Below are 18,636 nucleotides of genomic sequence, written 5' to 3' on the forward strand. Positions count from 1 at the left end.
AAAGTGAACAAAAGTATATATGATATACATGTTATTGATGTGTACTTTACTAGTGTTCATAGTAGCCCCTGGGTATTTGATACTGGTTCAGTTGCTATGATTAGTAACTTGAAACAGGAGTTACAAAATGAATAGAGAGTAGTTGAGGGTGAGGTGACAATGTGTGTTGGAAGTGATTCCAAGGTTCATAAGATCACCATCGCACACTCCCTTTACCTTCGGGATTAGTGTTGAACCTTAAATAAATGTTATTTGGTGTTTGCGTTGAGCATAATATGACTGGATCATGTTTATTGCAATACGGTTATTCATTTAAGTCAAAGAATAATTGTTATTCTGTTTACATGAATAAAACCTTCTGTGGTCATACACCCAAGGTGAATGGTTTATTGAATCTCGATCATAGTTGTCGGCGTACTGGGAACCATGGTACCCAGACTTGCCTGTCTACGGCCCATGTCGCGTACCTGGTATGGCCCGGTAGGGCCCAGCTGATCGACCAGCTGCTCAAGACCCTCGCAAGGGGGACAGCCCTAGCGAGGAGAACGACCAAGACCTCCTCGGGGAGCGGCCTCACCTAGGCTGCTCCAGAGGGGCAACCAAGACCTCTACCAAGAGTGGCCTCAGCTAGGCTGCTTCGGGAGGGCGGAGATCTCAAGGCAAGGGCTGCCTCAGGAGGAGGCAGTCACGCAAGCCATGATGAACCGTGCCAGCGGGCGCCAGCGCACGCCGGCGGGCGCAGTTTCCATATCGGTGCAAAGGAGACCGCGCAGGCGCAGGTTCCCGAGGGGCGAGACAAAGGTTTCCCCTTTGGTGCAACAAGACCGAAGCCGCAAGGACGGCAAGAAGGATGTCATCGCCGAACCCACCATCGCGTCACCGCCTGCCCTCTTTGCAGGTGAAGACCACCTTTTGTCAGGATAGGAGCGTCCTTGTGTTCCCGCTCGAATGGCCGTTGTGGGATTCCCTTCCCGCCTAAACATTTCGGGGGAAGAGGGCCATGGCCGTCTATATAAGTATCTAGGGTTCCTAGCATAGGGAGGAACCAACCCATTGGGACTTAGATAGCAAAGGAGCAAGAACATCCGCTTCCTCACCCCTCTCGAGCTCACCTCTAGAGCTCAGGAGACCATTGTACTTGTTCATACTCGAGCCCTCGCGAGGCCAATCCACTAAAGCAGGACGTAGGGTTTTACACCGCAAGGTGGCCCGAACCTGGGTAAACTCTTGTGTGCTCTACTTCTTTGCTTGCTTGCATTCCATTCCCACCACCAGGAGAAGAGCGAGGCGCTAGGTAGACGTGTAGTGGTAGAGATCTTTGTCACGCCCCTGTGTTCGAATCTTAAGGGTTTTGCGGAGCCCGGAATCCGACATTTGGCGCGCCAGGTAGGAGGCGTGTCGAAATCTCGCTTCTCCGACGACCTCGCTCCGCTCTTCTCCATCGACCTTGGTTCACCGCCATGGTGGACACTCGCCGAGCACGCGCTGCCCGTCGCGCCGCCAACGTCGCTCAGGCGGCGCCCGCGGGTAACGGCGCACCACTCCACCCCAACTCGCCGGTCGCCAACGCGGCCACGGACCCAGCCGTTCACAAGCAGCAGGACTCGTCATTGCCGCTGTCCGTGCGGCGCGAAGGCCGCACGGTGACCCCGTCACCTTCGCTGACCGCGACGTTGTCCTCGCTGGTCCGCCGTGGGCCGGTCTACCAGCAGCCTGCGCTACTAATGGCGCGGGAGCTCCTACGCTACTGTCCGGCGGACGACATCTACGACGAGTGGCTCCACCGCATCACCGAGCTCGTCAACGCCGTCGGGGAGGCACCCGCACCGACCTATTTCTCTCGCCCTCTGTCGCCCATGGCGGGGAACGAGGACCACGGCTCTCCGCCCCCACCTCCACCGCGCGGCGCCGGCCAGGGGCTCAGGCGCGAGGCTCCATGGCGCGAACAGCCCCGCAGGGCCCCCGCGCGCGACGAGGAGAGCTGCCAGGTGGTCCCGCGCCCCCAGGCAGAAGCGCGCGTGCTCCCCGCTCAGCAGCACCAGAACCGCGCCCCACAGGAGGTGGTGGCGCCCGCACCCCAAGATCCAGCACCGCAGGCACAGGGGGCGCCAGCAATCATGAGCGTGGCTGGATGCCGCGCCCTAGCTCCTGAGCTACGGTGCCTCGTCTGGCCCGGCAAGTTCAAGCCAGACCTGCCTTCGCGTTACGACGGCACCGCCGACCCGGCGGAGTTCCTCCAGCTCTACGAGCTCAGCATCGAGGCGGCGAACGGCACCGAGCAGGTCATGGCGAACTAGTTCCCCATGGCCCTCAAGGACGGTGCGCGCTCCTGGCTCCTGAACCTTCCTCCAGGATCCATCTCTTCTTGGGAGGAGCTTCGTGAGCGCTTCATCGCCAACTTCCAAGGTACCCGCGACCGAGCTCCACGGCCGCAGACCTGCGCCGTGTGAAGCAGCAGCCTGGGGAGACCCTGCAGAAGTACATCCAACGCTTCAACACCGTGCGCCTCAAGATCCCCAGGGTCTCCGACGAGGCCATCATCTCGGCGTTCTCCGATGGTGTCCGCGACGTCAGGATGAATGAGGAGCTTGCCATCCACGAGGACCTGTGCACGGCCCTCGAGATGTTCAATCTCGCGGCGAAGTGTGCCAGGGCAGAGGAAGGCCGCCTCTCCCTCCTGGAACTGCCTGAGGCAGAGGCCGACGACAAGAAGACCAAGGCCAAGGAAGCAAAGCGCAAGGGACCAGCCGTGCTGGCCGTGGAGCCAGAAGTGAAGCGCGGCTGCGGCTACAACGACCCTCCAAGAGACAACCGTCCGTACTGCGTCTTCCATGATGTCCATAGCCATAACACCAACGACTGCCAAGAGCTCAGGGCGATGCGCGGTGGGCGCGTCGGGTAGCGCCCTGAGCGCAACAACCGTGGCTACGTGTGGGGACCCCGACTCATAAGTCGTGATCACCGAATGCACGTGTACAGTGATCCCAGAGATCAATGCTCACTGAACACACAGAAGCTGAATAACAAGAGTCTTACATCCATACATACCGTATTACACAAGTAGGACCATTATGGTCAAGTCTTGAGTATAACATTGCAGCGGAAATCTTCGTCGATAACTTGGACCCATGCCATCTGCCTTAACCCTACAGGCATTCTGACTGGGAAGCGTCCTAGCTCGCATGTTCGTCACCAAAGTATTCTTCATCCTATCATGTTCTTTCATGCCTGGCCAATAAAATAACCAGTGGCAAGCCAATGAGTACTTTGAATGTACTCGCAAGCAACCCAAGGGTGATAACAGAATAATTATGCAAGGCACTGCTGCTAATTTGGCATTTTTGCGGAAAACTAGTTTTTCTCATGCAAGTATGATCAACATTTATCAAGGATATGAATGCATCTGCAACAAGTATCAGGAGGTTACAGACATCAACATCGAGATAGAGTTGTGAACAACTCATACTCAAGCTCATCGTGACTTCCTCATGAATCACGTCAACCAAACCGTGTTGTTTGTCAGAAACATATGGACGTAGTCTAAGCAGCACCACCCAACTGTCCTTGACCGTGGACACGACTATTCGAATAGTTTTACACTCTGCAGAGGTTGCACACTTTACCCACAAGATCCGGGGAACTTCCGTGTCATCCATGACCCGCGGTACCTCAAGTACCCGGGGTAAGCACCCGATCACTATCTTTCCCTAGACGACACTAACAAGGAGTCCACTCGTTGTTCCGTATCCTCTCGATATACATCATACGAGACTCACTCGAGATCGTAACATCCGAGAGGGGACACAACGGTGTATCCGGTGCCCTGTGAAAACAGTCATGGCCGCCCTACCTGGCACGACCCCGTCCCGAGAGAGCGCACCAACAACTCTCCCGTCACTAGTAATGTGGGCTGCAAGCTAGTATCGGCCTAGGTAATCAATAATGCACTTTCCCATATAAGGGTAGAGTGGTTGCGCGTGTAAGGTTGGGACAGTCGACAAATCTTAAATCTAATCCGTCTCTGTAAACAACACTTTTATCGAGCCTCAGTACACTACTTCTCCACCAAGTAGTGACCTAGTTCATCATCATCTCCCAGGGGCATTGGTGGCACCCACTGGGCTATTTGCAAGTATGTCAAACCACACTTGTTTCTTTCCATGCATAACCCTGACCCACTTTGTGTAGCCATTTACTATAGCATAGTTCTACAACCCACCAACACAACTCTAAGCAAGGGTAGAGTCATGAACAATGCAAGTATCAATGGAGTATGCAACGGAGGCAAGCCTAGCAAGGTTGCCATTCAAAATATATCATGCACTCAGTGAAGCAACGAAAATGCCATCATGATGTAAAATGGTTCATCATGGTCAAAGGGCTGCTTGCCTGGTTCATCAGAGTCTTGAGATCTTCTAGTCCTTCTCCAAGTACTCCGTCTACTTCGGCAACTAACGTCGAAACAAACACAATAAGCAACACAACAAGGCAAGAATAAATGTGCTCAAAAAATATGAAGTTGACTTTTCTAGGACATCTCTGGTTATACGAAAATTAACCAGAGTGGTTCCATTGGAATTGGGTCAGTGGATATTTCTAAACATTTGGATATGATGGAATCAAGGGGTTTATGGATTTGTAAGAAGTGTACAGAAATATATTTTTGAAAAATGAGCAAAGGCACCCATTCAACAAAGGATGATTTTAGAAGCATCTAGGAATTGGTTTCACTGGATTTCGAGTTGAAATGATTTTCCTATGAATTTGCAAAGTTGACAAATATGAAGAAATAGACCATTATTTGAGGTGATACAGAAAGTATTAGTAAAAATGTTCAAAAACTAAGATTTGAACTTATGGACATCTAGGATTTTGAATCATGGAATTTGGATCAAAAATGGGCTCTCTGTGATTTTCTAAAGTTCAGCACAGAAATAAGAAAATAGGATTTATTTAATATGTGTGAAGGGAAATGTGCTAGAAAAATGTGCAAAAAGCACCATGTGATAGGGCATGATTTTAGGAACTACTAGAAATTTGAATCATCAAATTTGGAGTTAATTTGAATTGTTTATGGATTTTTGAAGCTGACTGGAAAAAGAAAAAGGAAATAAGGTTTTAACCTTATCCTGCACACGGGGCAGCAGATAGGCCATGGGCCGGCCCAGCCGAATGGCCGCACGGGGTGACCGAGGCGACGTCGAAGGCGCCCGCGCGAAGTGCGCCTTCACCGCGGGGACGCGAGAGCAGGCGAACCCGCCTCCACTTGCCAGCGTGGCCCGGTGGCTGGGCCACTGATGAGCGGGGCCCGCCTACAGGGCCTTCGTCTTCCTCTTCCTCTCGCGCGCTTGCCTGGCCGAGGGAGCAGAGAGCCCCGACGGCGACTGCCGGCGCTACGGAGCACCTCTGGCGACGCTCTGGCTATGGATGAGCTCGGCGTCGAGCGCCGCATCCATTCGTGTATGCTACGGCTACCGGGGATGGTCGAGGCGACGGCGGCTTGGATGCCGGTGGACGGTGGCGTCGGGCGAGATTGGGCACGGCGCTACGGTGCGTCCTCGGACGAGGGAAAGAGCGTGGGAGCTCCGCCTTGCTCAGGGGAGCCTGCTGGTGGAGAGAGGAGAGGGAGAAGAGCTCGGGCTCGGCTGAATTTAGGTGGAGGCCGGCGGCTCGACTCCGGCCTTGGAGGTGGATGGAGGGCTCGGGGAGAGGTTTGGCTTCGTCCCGTGGGTCTCTGGGAGGGAGAGAGGGCGAGTGGTGAGGAGAGGAGGGCTCGGGGAGGCCTTTAAATAGGCGGGCGACGGTCTACCGAGGACTCGTGCGCCGGCGAGCTCGTTGCCATCACCACGGGTCACAGGAGCTCGTCGCGGTGTGTCTGGGGCGTTCCTGGATTCGGTCCAGAGCTAGGGAGAGAAGAGAGAGAGCAGGGGGGCCAGGGGCACCGCGCGTGTGAGCTTGCTCACTGGTGTACTCGGGCGGCCGGCGCATGTGCGAGCAGGGCAGGAGGAGGGAGAAGGAGGAGGGGGACAGGGGTATAGCGTGCTGCGGACGTCGAGGCGCGTCGGCAGGCATGTGGGGGAGGGCCGAGGTGGTCGGAGGCATCGGGCAGAGGGCAGCTACAATGCAAGGGCGCACTGTAGCGTGCTCCAGAGCATGCATATGGCCGGCATGGCCATTTTAAAAGGTCAGGGGCATGTCCACTTGTGTCCTGGAGCTTCCTTGGATGCTCTAGAGTGGTCAGGAGCTAGGTGGGGGGCTGCATATAGAAATGAGAGAGAGAGAGGAGGAGTTGCCATGGGTAAACAGAGAGAGAAAGAGATGGGTTTCACCCCCAAAATATTGAGCTGAGGCTAGGGAAGAGTTATTGGAGATAGGAGAAGACTAGGAGGAGATGTGGTAAAAAGTTGAGCTCAAGGAGATTACTGGAAGAGGTCAAAATGATGATTTTGGGAAAATGGCAAAAGGTGTTTGTTGTTGTTTTGGGCAAGAAAATTAATTACACTTGCCATGAGAATTAACAGGATGGAATGGCACATAGAAGTAGGATGTTCCACCAAGTTTGAGCTCATTTGGGCAAAGTAGCCAACGTAACTTTGGTAAACCCTAGAAATCAACAGAAATGGCTTTACCAAGATTTAGTCATGCAAATCTATTTTCCTTGATGCACCACTTGGTGTAGTGTCATCATTTGAGGTTATGAACATGTCCACAAAAGTTGAGATCAAAAGGAGAAAGTTGCCAATGTAGAGTTGTTCAAATTTGGTTCTGAACAGGAAGGGTTTTGGGGTACTTTGAGCAAGATAACATTCTCTCCAACTTGTGCCATTTGGTCTAGATGCATAATTAGACCATTTGAGCATGTTCACAAGGTTTGAGAACATTTGGACATGTTTGGCAATGTAAAGTTGCTCAAACTTCAAAATGGACAAAAATGGTTTTGAGGAGATTTCATGGGGTTATACTATTCTCCATGACATGATACTTGGCAAGATCATCAAACATATCATATGTGACATGCTAGAATTTTCTTGGAATTGCTGGGGAATATTTCCTGTAGAAATATTTCAAATCCTTGAAATGGGAGAAATGGTTTTTGAGGGATTTGACCAATATTTTGAACATGACCATGTGTTGAAACTCTTATATATGGACAATATATGTCCATTGAGTTTCCCTAAATTTTCTCAAATATTTTTGAAACAATAAAATAATTTTTCCCTATTAAAGACCATTTCTGGCCTTAAGAAAAAGCTTTTAAATAAAATAGTAAAATAACTTTTAAAATTATATTTTTGTGGTTTATGGGAGTCCTATATCTAATAGGATTCAAATATATTTTTGGAAAGATTTTTACTGCCCTGAATTAAGTACTTGCAGTACAAATCTTAATTCAGGGGTTTTTGGAAAACTAATTTTTGAAAATACTTTTTGGCCAAATTATTTTTGTAAGAAATACTATATTGCTCTATACACATGGCATGATCATTGTTTCAAGAGTTTGGAGCAAGGAGATGAAGTATAGGAGTTGGAGGATTTATTTGATTTTTAGAGCACTTGCAAACAACAGACAAAAATCCAATCAAGGCAAGGTCCAAAACACTCAAAAGTTTTTGTCAAACCACATTTTATCATGATTGTTAGCTTAAGTGTTGTGGCATGAAAATCAGGGTGTGACACTACGACCGCGGAGGAGGCCATGGCGGAGGACGCTGGGACGGCAGGAGCAGCCTCGTGACGCCCCCTAGCGCGACTAGCCTCGCGAGGGTTGCCCTCAGGGCAACGCGGGCCTGCCTCCGCTGCCACCACTGCCAAGAAGGAATGACAACGACCGCCAGGGAGACGAAGCGGGGGGCTTCCAGGAGCCACACGGGGTCGCGTGCATCCTGGGAGGAGCCCACGCTCCGGCTTCTCACCGCATCTTCAAGCAGTTCGCTCGTGAGGTGAACGCGGCTCTCCCCAGGCCTGACGTCGCGCGCAACCTTAGGTGGGCCAAGCAGATCATCGCCTTCGACCCCAAGGATCAGCTCAGGTGCACCACCATGCCAGGCACTCTCCCGATGCTCTGCACCCTGACCATCAGTAACGTCCGCGTGACCAAGACCCTCATCGACGGTGGGGCAGGGCTCAACGTCCTCTCCGTTCAGATCTTTGAGACTCTTCAAGTACCCTACGATGAGTTGCACCTGACCAAGCCATTTTACGGAGTCACGGATGGCTCCACCCTCCCGATGGGGCAGGTCCGCCTCCCCGTCACCTTCGGCGACCGCGACAACTACCACACCGAGCTCATCGACTTCGACGTCGCCAACACCAACCTCTCGTACAACGCCATCCTAGGGTATCCGGCCCTCTCCAAGTTTATGGCGGCAACCCATCACGGCTACAACATCCTCAAGATGCCTGGAAGCGGCGGAGTCATCACGATCGCCTGCGACGAGAAGGAAGCAGTACGTTCTCTGGAGCGCACCTACCAGACGGCGGTGATCGAGATCTCCGACGGAGACGGAGCCGTCTTCGCCCTCATGACCGCCCCCAAGAAGAAGCAACTGCCCGACACTCAGGCCTCGGGGGCTCCCGACGGCACCATCTCAAGCTCCGCGCCTGCTGTCAAGGCGCCTTCCGCCCTTGCATAGGGAGGCACGCCCGGCGCCCCTCTCAGGACGGGCTCGGGGGCTCCCCTCAGGGGGACCCAGGACCTGGTCGTGAGGGAGGTGCCCGGGCACCACTCGCGGGTGCGCCCCGCCGTGCGTCATCATGAGCCTAGCATGAGCCTCATAATGCTGGGGGCTTAGGACCCCATCGACCAAGCTACCAAGGAACCTTACCCACCTACTCAAGACCCAAGCAACCAGTTTCGCGTCTGCATCGACATCCCGAGCCTCAACAGGGCTGCCGCCCAGGGCCTCTTCCAGCAGATGGCGGTCGGCTGCAGGAGGGCCTTCCCCTCTGGCCTCCGCAACGCAGCCACCACGTACCAGCACTTCCTACAATAGGCCGTGGGGGCTCAGAAGGCTCAACGGCAGGCGGTCCTGACGGAGCAGGACCAGGACCCCCGCGACCGCTGAGGGCCTCCGGAGCCCCTGGGCCTTGGGAGCTCGGCTCTCCTCAGGAGCAACCTGCATGGCTTGCGTCTCCAGCTACCCCAACTCCTCTTCAGCGGCAAGTACCAGGTGATGTCTCAGGTATTCTGTCGAGGGCGCCCCTCAGGCTACATCATCCTCGAGCTGCTGGGGGCTTACCCCCACAGCTGTCTCTTTTTGTGCATGAATCAGAACTGGTTGCTTCCTTTCACATTATCTATATGGTTGGCACCCTCACGGCCACTAAGGTCATGAGCCCTTGTGAGCCCACCCGTGACCGCCCCATGATTAAGGACTGGCACGGAGTCTGTGCTCGGGTCCGTCCCTGCAGCGTCGCTAAACCCAAGGGCTGAGCTCTCTCTCGCGAGCCATTCCCGTGACGTCGCCTCCCGTGGTCCTTGGTGCCTTGTTCTCGCATGGGCTAATAGTTGGTGGGTAAGTAGGGGCCCGTGGCAGGTGCCTCGCTCCCGCAGGAACCGCGTGTCGGTTGTTTATCTTTTGGACTATAGCATGAGAAGACTAGGCGCGGCGTGTGTGCTTGGGTCCGTCCCTGCAGCGTCGATAAATCCAGCGGCTGAGCTCTGTCTTACGGGTCGGTCCCGCTAATGTCACCTCCTGGGGTCGTTGGTGTCGCGGCCTTCTCATGCAATGCCCTCTGGAGATGCATTCGGCACAGGTCTAGGCAACCCATCTCTTTTCACATTTTGCAGAAGAAGACTTAGGCGCAACCCGCCTCAGGGTAGGGTCTCGTGAGTGATGCGTAACCTCGCAAGAACTTCCTCAGAGTGAAAGGATCGAGAAGAGGTGTCTAGAGGGGGGTGATTAGAGACTAAGTGCCAAAAGTTGCAGTTTTTAATTTCTTTAAGTTGAAGTGGAGTTTAGGCACTAGTTTAACAAACACAATACATATCAAGCAAGCATGCAAAGAGTATGTGAGCAGCGGAAAGTAAAGCATGCAACTTGCAAGAATGTAAAGGGAAGGGTTTGGAGAATTCAAATGCAATTGGAGACACAGATGTTTTTGTCGTGTTTCCGATAGGTGGTGCTATCGTACATCCACGTTGATGGAGACTTCAACCCACAGAGGGTAACGGTTGCGCGAGTCCACGGAGGGCTCCACCCATGAAGGGTCCATGAAGAAGCAACCTTGTCTATCCCATCATGGCCATCGCCCACGAAGGACTTGCCTCACTAGCGGTAGATCTTCACGAAGTAGGCGATCTCCTTGCCCTTACAAACTCCTTGGTTCAACTCCACAATCTTTATCGGAGGCTCCCAAGTGACACCTAGCCAATCTAGGAGACACCACTCTCCAAGAAGTAACAAATGGTGTGTTGATCATGAACTCCTTGCTCTTGTGCTTCAAATGATAGTCTCCCCAACACTCAACTCTCTCTCACAGGATATGGATTTGGTGGAAAGAAGATTTGAGTGGAAAGCAACTTGGGGAAGGCTAGAGATCAAGATTCATATGGTAGGAATGGAATATCTTGGCCTCAACACATGAGTAGGTGGTTCTCTCTCAAAAAATGTGTATTGGAAGTGTAGGTATGTTCTGATGGCTCTCTCTTCGAATGAAGAGTGGGTGGAGGGGTATATATAGCCTCCACATAAAAACTAACCGTTACACACAATTTACCAATCTCGGTGAGACCAAAGTGAAAAACTCGGTCGGACCGACTTAGCAAACCTAGGGACCGTTAGGGTTTTCGGTGGGACCGACTAGATCAACTCGGTGGAACCGATGTGCTAGGGTTAGGGTAAAACCAAAACTCGGTTTGACCGATTACTCAGACTCGGTGGGACCAATTTGGGTAATAATCGGAACAGAGAGTTGGCCAAGCAAACTCGGTGGGGCCGATTGCATATCTCGGTGGGACCAAAAATATTGCAATAGGTAACAGAGAGTTTGCAAGCCCATCTCGGTGAGACCGAGATCCCATCGGTGAGACCGAACTGATTAGGGTTTCTGGCAGTGGCTATTTCAACTAAACTCGGTGGCTCCGGATAGAAAGAATCGGTGGGGCCGAGTTTGACTTTTGGTTTAGGACATATTTGGAAGTGAGAAAGTGGTTGAGGGCTTTGGAGCATATCACTAAGCACTTTGATCAAGCAAGCCATTAAGCAACACCTCATCCCTTCTTAATAGTATTGGCTTTCCTATAGACTCAATGTGATCTTGGATCACAAAGATATAAAATATAGAGTCTTGAGCTTGGAGCTTGGGCCAATCCTTTGTCCTTAGCATTTTGAAGGGGTTCCACATCCTCTAGTCCATGCCACTTCATTGTTGAACTCATCTGAAACATACTAGGTAAAAGTGTTGGTCCAACAAGAGATATGTTGTCATTAATTATCAAAATTACCTAGGGAGCACTTGTGCTTTCAATCTCCCCATTTTTGGTAATTGATGGCAACATACATCAAAGCTTTAGATAAAGATATAGAGAATAGCAAGTAAAGCTTTGGAAAGACATGTAACAAGCATAGTCTCCCCCTACATGTATGCAATCATGTGAATATGGTATATAGAAGCATGTGAGAGCATAACCATGACAGAGTAGCAATGTGTTACATGTATCTTGGCTATATGCATCAGAGCAAGTGATGAAAACATGAGAAATGTACCTTCATGCCCATGAGTCCTTCTTGCAAACAGTATGCACATCAGCAAGAATTTGTCATACACATGACCATGATGCATATACTTACCTTGTGGTCTTGACTTGGCTAGGATGTGATGAACCTACGTAAACAAGGTTAGATAACACAGATGCACCTACTAGCTAGAGCAAACAAAAGAAACCACAAGAGTACCAAGACTGGGATGACATGTAGAGTGAGTACAGAGTACCACGATAGGTATTGACATGTCCCCATAGAGAAGGATATGCAATGAATTTAAGAATTTTCTTTCCCTTGGATGTCTTGCTCCCCCTGAATCTAGCATGGCATACTGGGAGAAGATAGGGAACAGAAAAACAGAGCTCAAAGAAACAAATGAATAGAGCTAATGCAAATAAGCACATATGAACATGTCTTTCCCCAAGAAGACATATGGCATCTCTCCTCTTGAACATCAAGCATCTGGGATCCTTGAAGATTACTCTTTCCTAGAGTATTCCCTCCCCTAGAGATCTCTCCCCTAGAGATATGATTAAGCTTTGATGTGATCTATCTCTCCCCCTTTGACATCAATTTCCAAGAAGGGTCTTCTGGAATTTGTTGTGAATGGGTTCGGTCCTTGAATCACAGTACAAAGCATTAAGGTAAATGTGATGCTTGCAGAGGACAGGATTCATTGAGTGGAGCTGGATCAAGAATAAAGCAGGAATAAATGGCAAAATGTTTTTCCTGTAGTGAAATCGGTGTCACCGAGTTGTATGCTTCAGTTGCTCCGAAAATCTTCGGTTAGACCGGAAACATGATACCGGTGGAACCGAGTTCATCATAGAAAAACACTCGTCACCTCAGCTCACTAGACAAATAAGATCTCACAAAGATTTGCAGTGAATTGGATGCAGAAAAATGCAGAACAAAGAACAAAGAAAAGAAACTAAAAGGTCTAGATGAAGTTTGAAAGGGGAAACAAACATGCATGAGACAAGTGCAAGAACACAGAAAAGAACACAAGAGAACTTCATCTAGAGTTGGGCGGTGACAAAGTCACCTATGTTAGAGTACATTGACTTAGGAGTCAAGTGAGATCACTTGATCATAGGTCGTACTCATCGTTTAAGCTTAAAATGGGCTTACCATTTTTCGTTGAAGTATCTTGATGTATTCACATCTTGTCGAGTTGCTTTGACTCATGACTTGGAGTAAAGCTACTCTAAGATGGAATAACATACCTTGGGTGGCGGTGTTGATCTTGATCATGTAGTTAAACTTGTGTGGGTTGCTCAAGGTTGATTTAGCCCATCAAGAGTTGGGAGCACCCTTTGGATTTTGAGTTCATCTACCTACATGGGTTAGTTTTCTCAAGGAAGAGCACTTGTGTATCCAACATGACAATCATGAAACTCAACATAGAATTTGTCAAAGGATATGTTTGAAAGGTTTCGTGTTTCCTTGTCATCAATCACCATTATGTAGAGACTTGATGATGTAGAGATTGCTCAATATGTGAGTGAATTGTAATCTCATAGCATTAGATTCATCCAAGTAACTACAAGGGTTAGATAACATGCAAAATGCAAATTTTCAAGACATAAGATAATCATCAAAATATTAAGTGATTAGTCATGAGCTCAAGTCTTGCATGTATCCAATGGAGTTCCTACTCCAAGTTTGAAACGTCAATAATGTTCAATTCACCTCTTAACCTGCAAAACACTTTCTCATCAAGTGGTTTCGTGAATATATCCGCTAATTACTTATCGGTGCGAACATGCTTAAGGTTTATGTCACCCTTAGCAACATGATCTCGAATAAAATGATGACAAACTTCGATATGCTTAGTTCGAGAGTGTTGCACGGGATTGTGAGCAATCTTGATAGCACTTTCATTGTCACAAAGCAATGGAACATGTTTCACATATATCCCATAATCTTTAAGAGTCTGTGTGGGAGTCCTAAGAAGCAGTCAAAGCGGCGGCGCAAGCGCCGCCCCAAATCATGCCTCACCAGAAATAACGATAACACAGACCCAGCGTTGGAGCAGGGCGAACCACTGCCGGACCACGGCAATACGGAGAATCAAACCGAACAAACCAATTCTGTCAAAGATAATAGTCTGGACGACACAACGCCGGACAGGCATCCGGAGCAGCAGAATGCCCGTCAAAGGCTTGTTGCCACCGCGAGGAGTCTGAAAAAGCAGCAGCAAAGGCTCAAGGCTGCGCAGGACACACTCCAAATCAGATGGAGTAAATTACTCAACACAGCAGCGAAGTACGGCGACAATCGCCCCACCAAGAGCTACCCAAAGTGGAAGTTGCTACCTGAATTCGATGAGGAGGCCTCAGATCCCTCACAACCAAAAATCAAAACAGCCACCTGGCCGGATAGACAACCTCATGGCCAACATAGAGCACGGCCGTAAACGCCGAATTTAAAAGCTCTCGGCCAGGTCAACAAAAGCCGCCCCCTAAAGGCGCCAGAGATGAACTGTCCAGCCTAAACAAAATTCTGGACCAAATATGTCAGGTCCATAGCACCCCTGGCAAACCAGCCAATCATACCCACAGAGAATGTTGGGTCTTCAAGCAGTCCGGCAAGCTCAATGCCGTACACAAGGGGGAGGATACACCAAGCGAAGATGAGGATGAGCCTCTCAAGGAAGACACTGGGGAACAAAAGAAATTTCCACCAAAAGTCAAAACAGTAAACGTGTTACACGTGATCAATGGCAGAAACAAAACGGCACTCCCAGAAAAATACGCCAGAAGGCCTATCACCGCGGAGTCCTGCCACTGGTCGTCTCAACCGATCACTTTCGACCATCGTGATTACTCAGCAAGTGTCCGGCGTGCAGGATTGGCTGCCCTGGTATTAGACCCAATAATTGACGGATACCACTTCACACAAGTCCTGATGGACGGTGGCAGCAGTCTAAACCTGATATACCAGAATACAATCCGCGAAATGGGGATAGACCCAACAAAAATTTGTCATAGCAATATTACCTTTAAAGGAGTAACGCCAGGCCCAGGGACTCGTTGCACGGGCTCCCTGCTACTAAAAGTTATATTCGGCTTCCCCGATAACTTCCGTAGCAAACATTTAACCTTCCACATCGCTCCGTTTCAAAGTGGCTATCAAGCACTACTCGGACGCGAAGCTTTCGCTCGCTTTAACGCAATACCACACTACGCTTCCCTCACACTCAAGATGCCCGGTCCACGTGGCATCATTACAGTGAACGGAAGTATTAAGTGATCTCTGCGCGACGAAGAGCGTGCGGCTGCCCTGGCAGCTGCACACTAAAAACGGCCTCACCAACTAAAGCATTTAGCAGGTCGTCACGACCTCGGACACGGTTAGACGAGTCCGGTGCATCCATATGCAATTTTTACCGGATCAATGATCACACCCCTATTACAAATACAAGGGGCTCAACGTGCACAGACAAGCGGCAATTCTTACTTACCTTGAATTATACATGCTTTCTTTAAAAAACTATCTTTTTGCGCGACAGCTTTTTCACCTAAGCTTCTCTCTTTTACAGATAATCATCGTGCTACACCCGTCCAGGATACGGCACAATGGAGACACAGGCGCAGACGTGTAGCAGGGACCCACTCCAAGGATTCTTTTTAGATTAAGACCCTGCGTAAACCTTTTTTACTGTCTCTTGTTGATACATATCCATCAAATTCTCAGCACAGTTGAGAAGGATGCTAGCGTCTTGGCATGTGGCCACATCAGAACAATGCACGTACCTGGACACAAGGGGCTTCTTATGAAGGGCACTATTTAGGCCCGGTTTATACCATAAAGACCGAATACCTTAGGGAGTGTTCGGCATCGCGAGTTTGGCCTTATATGCATCAGCTCCGAATCATTGTCTTTGGTAATATGTTGGGTTTGCCCGGCTCCTGTGTTTTGGTGCCTTATGTTCTGCTTTACCGGCTAAGGTAGCACCAGGAGAACTACTGCGATTGTGCCCTGATTCATCCGGACGAGCACCTCACTAGAGAAAGCCGAAAACTGACTGTCATGATATAGCGTGAGACTGGTCAACCACTCGGTGACCTATCGGAATGTTAAAAGTCCTCCGCCTTAACGAAGGGCCGTTTCCCGGCCAGGCATGTACGCACCCCGCGATTGGGAGAGTGCGGAGCCACCAGGGGCTATCTAGTGGCCCCACTGTCAAACTCCTATGGCTAAGTGAAAGTGTTAAAGCATTATAGTCTGGTTGCCTCGCTCGCTACGCTATCACCTCCTTAATAGGACCAAGACGTTGGGTTAAGTGTGAACATGCGTTTTTTGCGAACACCCCCGCATTTTATGCGTGGGAGTTGACGCCGACGTCTGCAATCTTTCAGGTTATACACAGGTATACATAAACGGCCGCACATGAGGCATCATACTACTTTCAGGCAAAAGTATAAAAATAACCTTATAAACAATTCATAAAAGCATTGTGCTTACAATGAAAATACATATCACTCAAACATAATATTTTTCGAGCACTGGGCCTCTATCAAACGAGCACCCTCGAGAACCTCCTCGAAATATTGCTCGGCAGCCACCCGGCCTATGGCCGATCCCTGCGCCGCAACAGTGGTAGCGTCCATCTCCGCCCAGTATGCTTTAACACGGGCAAAGGCCATCCGCGAGCCTTCTATGCACGCCGACCTCTTCATCGCATTAATGCACGGCACCGCATCAAGGAACTGCTGCACTAACCTGAAATAGCTGTTCGGCTTTGGTCTTTCCGGCCATAGCTGATCCACAACAGACCTCATGGCGAGTCCGGACAACCTATTCAGTTCGGCCCATTCGGCTAGCTGGTCAGTCAATGAAAGCGGACGCTCTGGAACGTGGAATTGCGTCCAGAACAGCTTGTCCACTTCACGATCTGTCTGACCTTGGAAGTACTTGGCCGCATCAGCAGCGCTCGCCGGCAAATCCATATATGCATTTGCCGAACTCCACAGCCGATCCAGAGGGGCATACCGAGGATCTCCGAACTTCCTCTGTAACATGAAGGGTTTCCCAGCCGCAATATCCTGGCTTCCCGCAGCTCCTCCTTCTTCGCTCTCATAGCAGAACAGGTGTCTTTGTCCGCCACCGCGGCCTTCTCAAGGTCCGTTGCCTTCGCTCGGTTTTCTTTTTCGAGGAACCAGCAATGGTCAGCAGTGTCTTTTAATTCTACGGCCATCTTGGCCATCTTCTCCAGGCTCTCGCAATGTACGGCCTTCTCGGCTTTCGACTCTTCGGCTGCCTTCAAAACAGCCGCATTACTAATCCTCGCTTGTTCCTTGGCTCGGGCAAGTTCCGCCTGCAAGGCTTCCACGGTGGCAGCTCCATCTGCAGTCACAACATATTAAAGATACTGGCATTATGCTGCTCTTACTATGTGGCATTCACCGGATAATAACACTTACCATGTGCCTCGTCAAGCCTCTTGTTAACAAGCTCGATGTCGGCGTCTGCCGCATCCAGTTGCCGTTTTAATTGGGCAAACTCCCTAGTCCGGCTAGCCACCGGAGCTTCCACCACCTGTACATAGAGGCAGTTTGGTTATTGCCTGGGAATATGATCCTCTGTTCGCCGCCGTTCTCGACGACAACCAGAGTCTCCAGGGGCTACTATCTACACAGGGCACACCTAACATGTGCAGTACTATCACATATTATCTCACATACCTCAAAGCCTATCAATAGACTCATAAAGGCTTCATGTAATTTGCTTTCGGCGGACGAGATTCTCTCCATCACCGTACCCATCAGCGTACGGTGCTCTTCCGAGATGGCCGCTCGCCCCACCAACTCCTTCAGAATGTCCGACAGCACACCAGACGGTGTCGGACTCTTTTGTATGCTCTCTTCGGGAGCCGGACACTGGGGACTTTGGGGGTCTACGGGATTATCTTCTAGCCTCACCGGATCCGGAGAGGCCCTCCGCGATGACACTTCGGGGTCGCCCGCTTCTGGAGCGGAGGAGTCCCGGGGAGGCGTTTCGCTCTCCATCATCTCTGGAAGATCCCCTGAAGATGAGCTCATTTGAGAGGGGCTGAGGCCCGAACTGCAAGATAGATGCGGTGGTTATTTTTTCAGAGGAAAAAGATAGCATACCCTTACTATTAAAATATTTTGCATCACTTACGACTCGTTGGAGGGCTGATCCCCACGTGGAATCTGTGCGGCAAAGGCACCCCCCAAGGCAGGACCCTCAGTGGGAGACCTCTCCTCCCGTTTGGAGGCTTCGGCTTCTAGATCCTCGGAAGCAGTCCTTTTCCTCCCCCGATCGTCCTCCTTCGTGGAGACGCTCGTTCCCTCGGTTGGAGCGGATAGCGATGGGGGCCCGCGTCCGCCCGTATTGTCTCCCTCGGTATCTTCCTTCAAGGGCTCCGGGCAAGGTGCGACCTTGAGCATCTTCTCCAATACTGGATTTTCCAAACCCTCGGGGAGGGGGGCCAAACACCGAATCATCTTCGCCTTTGTTAGCCAGTCCTGGTCAAAAAGCAAACTCTCAGAAATAACTTCAAATAAAAGACAGTGTGTTTGGCTAGAGGATTTCTTACTTGTTCGGCAGCGCGGTTACTGCTCAGGCCCACATCCTCGGTGATATCCGGACATTCCACTTGAGGTCCGAAGAATGACTTGTACATCTCCTCGTGCGTCAGGCAGAGGAAACTTTGAATGGCTCATGGTCCCTCTGGGTTGAACTCCCGGCGTTTGCAAGGCTGGACTTGACAAACCAGCATAACTTGTATTACCGCAACCAAATTAAAATCTCCCTCGAAGAGATCTCGGATGCGGCTTTGCAGTATAGGCACGTCCTTGGCTGGACCCCAGCTCAGACCCCTGCTAATCCATGACATTAGTTGTGGTGGGGGGCCCGGGCGGAATGCGGGGGCAGCCGCCCACTTGGCACTTCTGGGAGC

This window comes from Triticum urartu, chromosome 4 (assembly GCF_003073215.2).
Source record: "Triticum urartu cultivar G1812 chromosome 4, Tu2.1, whole genome shotgun sequence".
Taxonomy (NCBI): domain Eukaryota; kingdom Viridiplantae; phylum Streptophyta; class Magnoliopsida; order Poales; family Poaceae; genus Triticum; species Triticum urartu.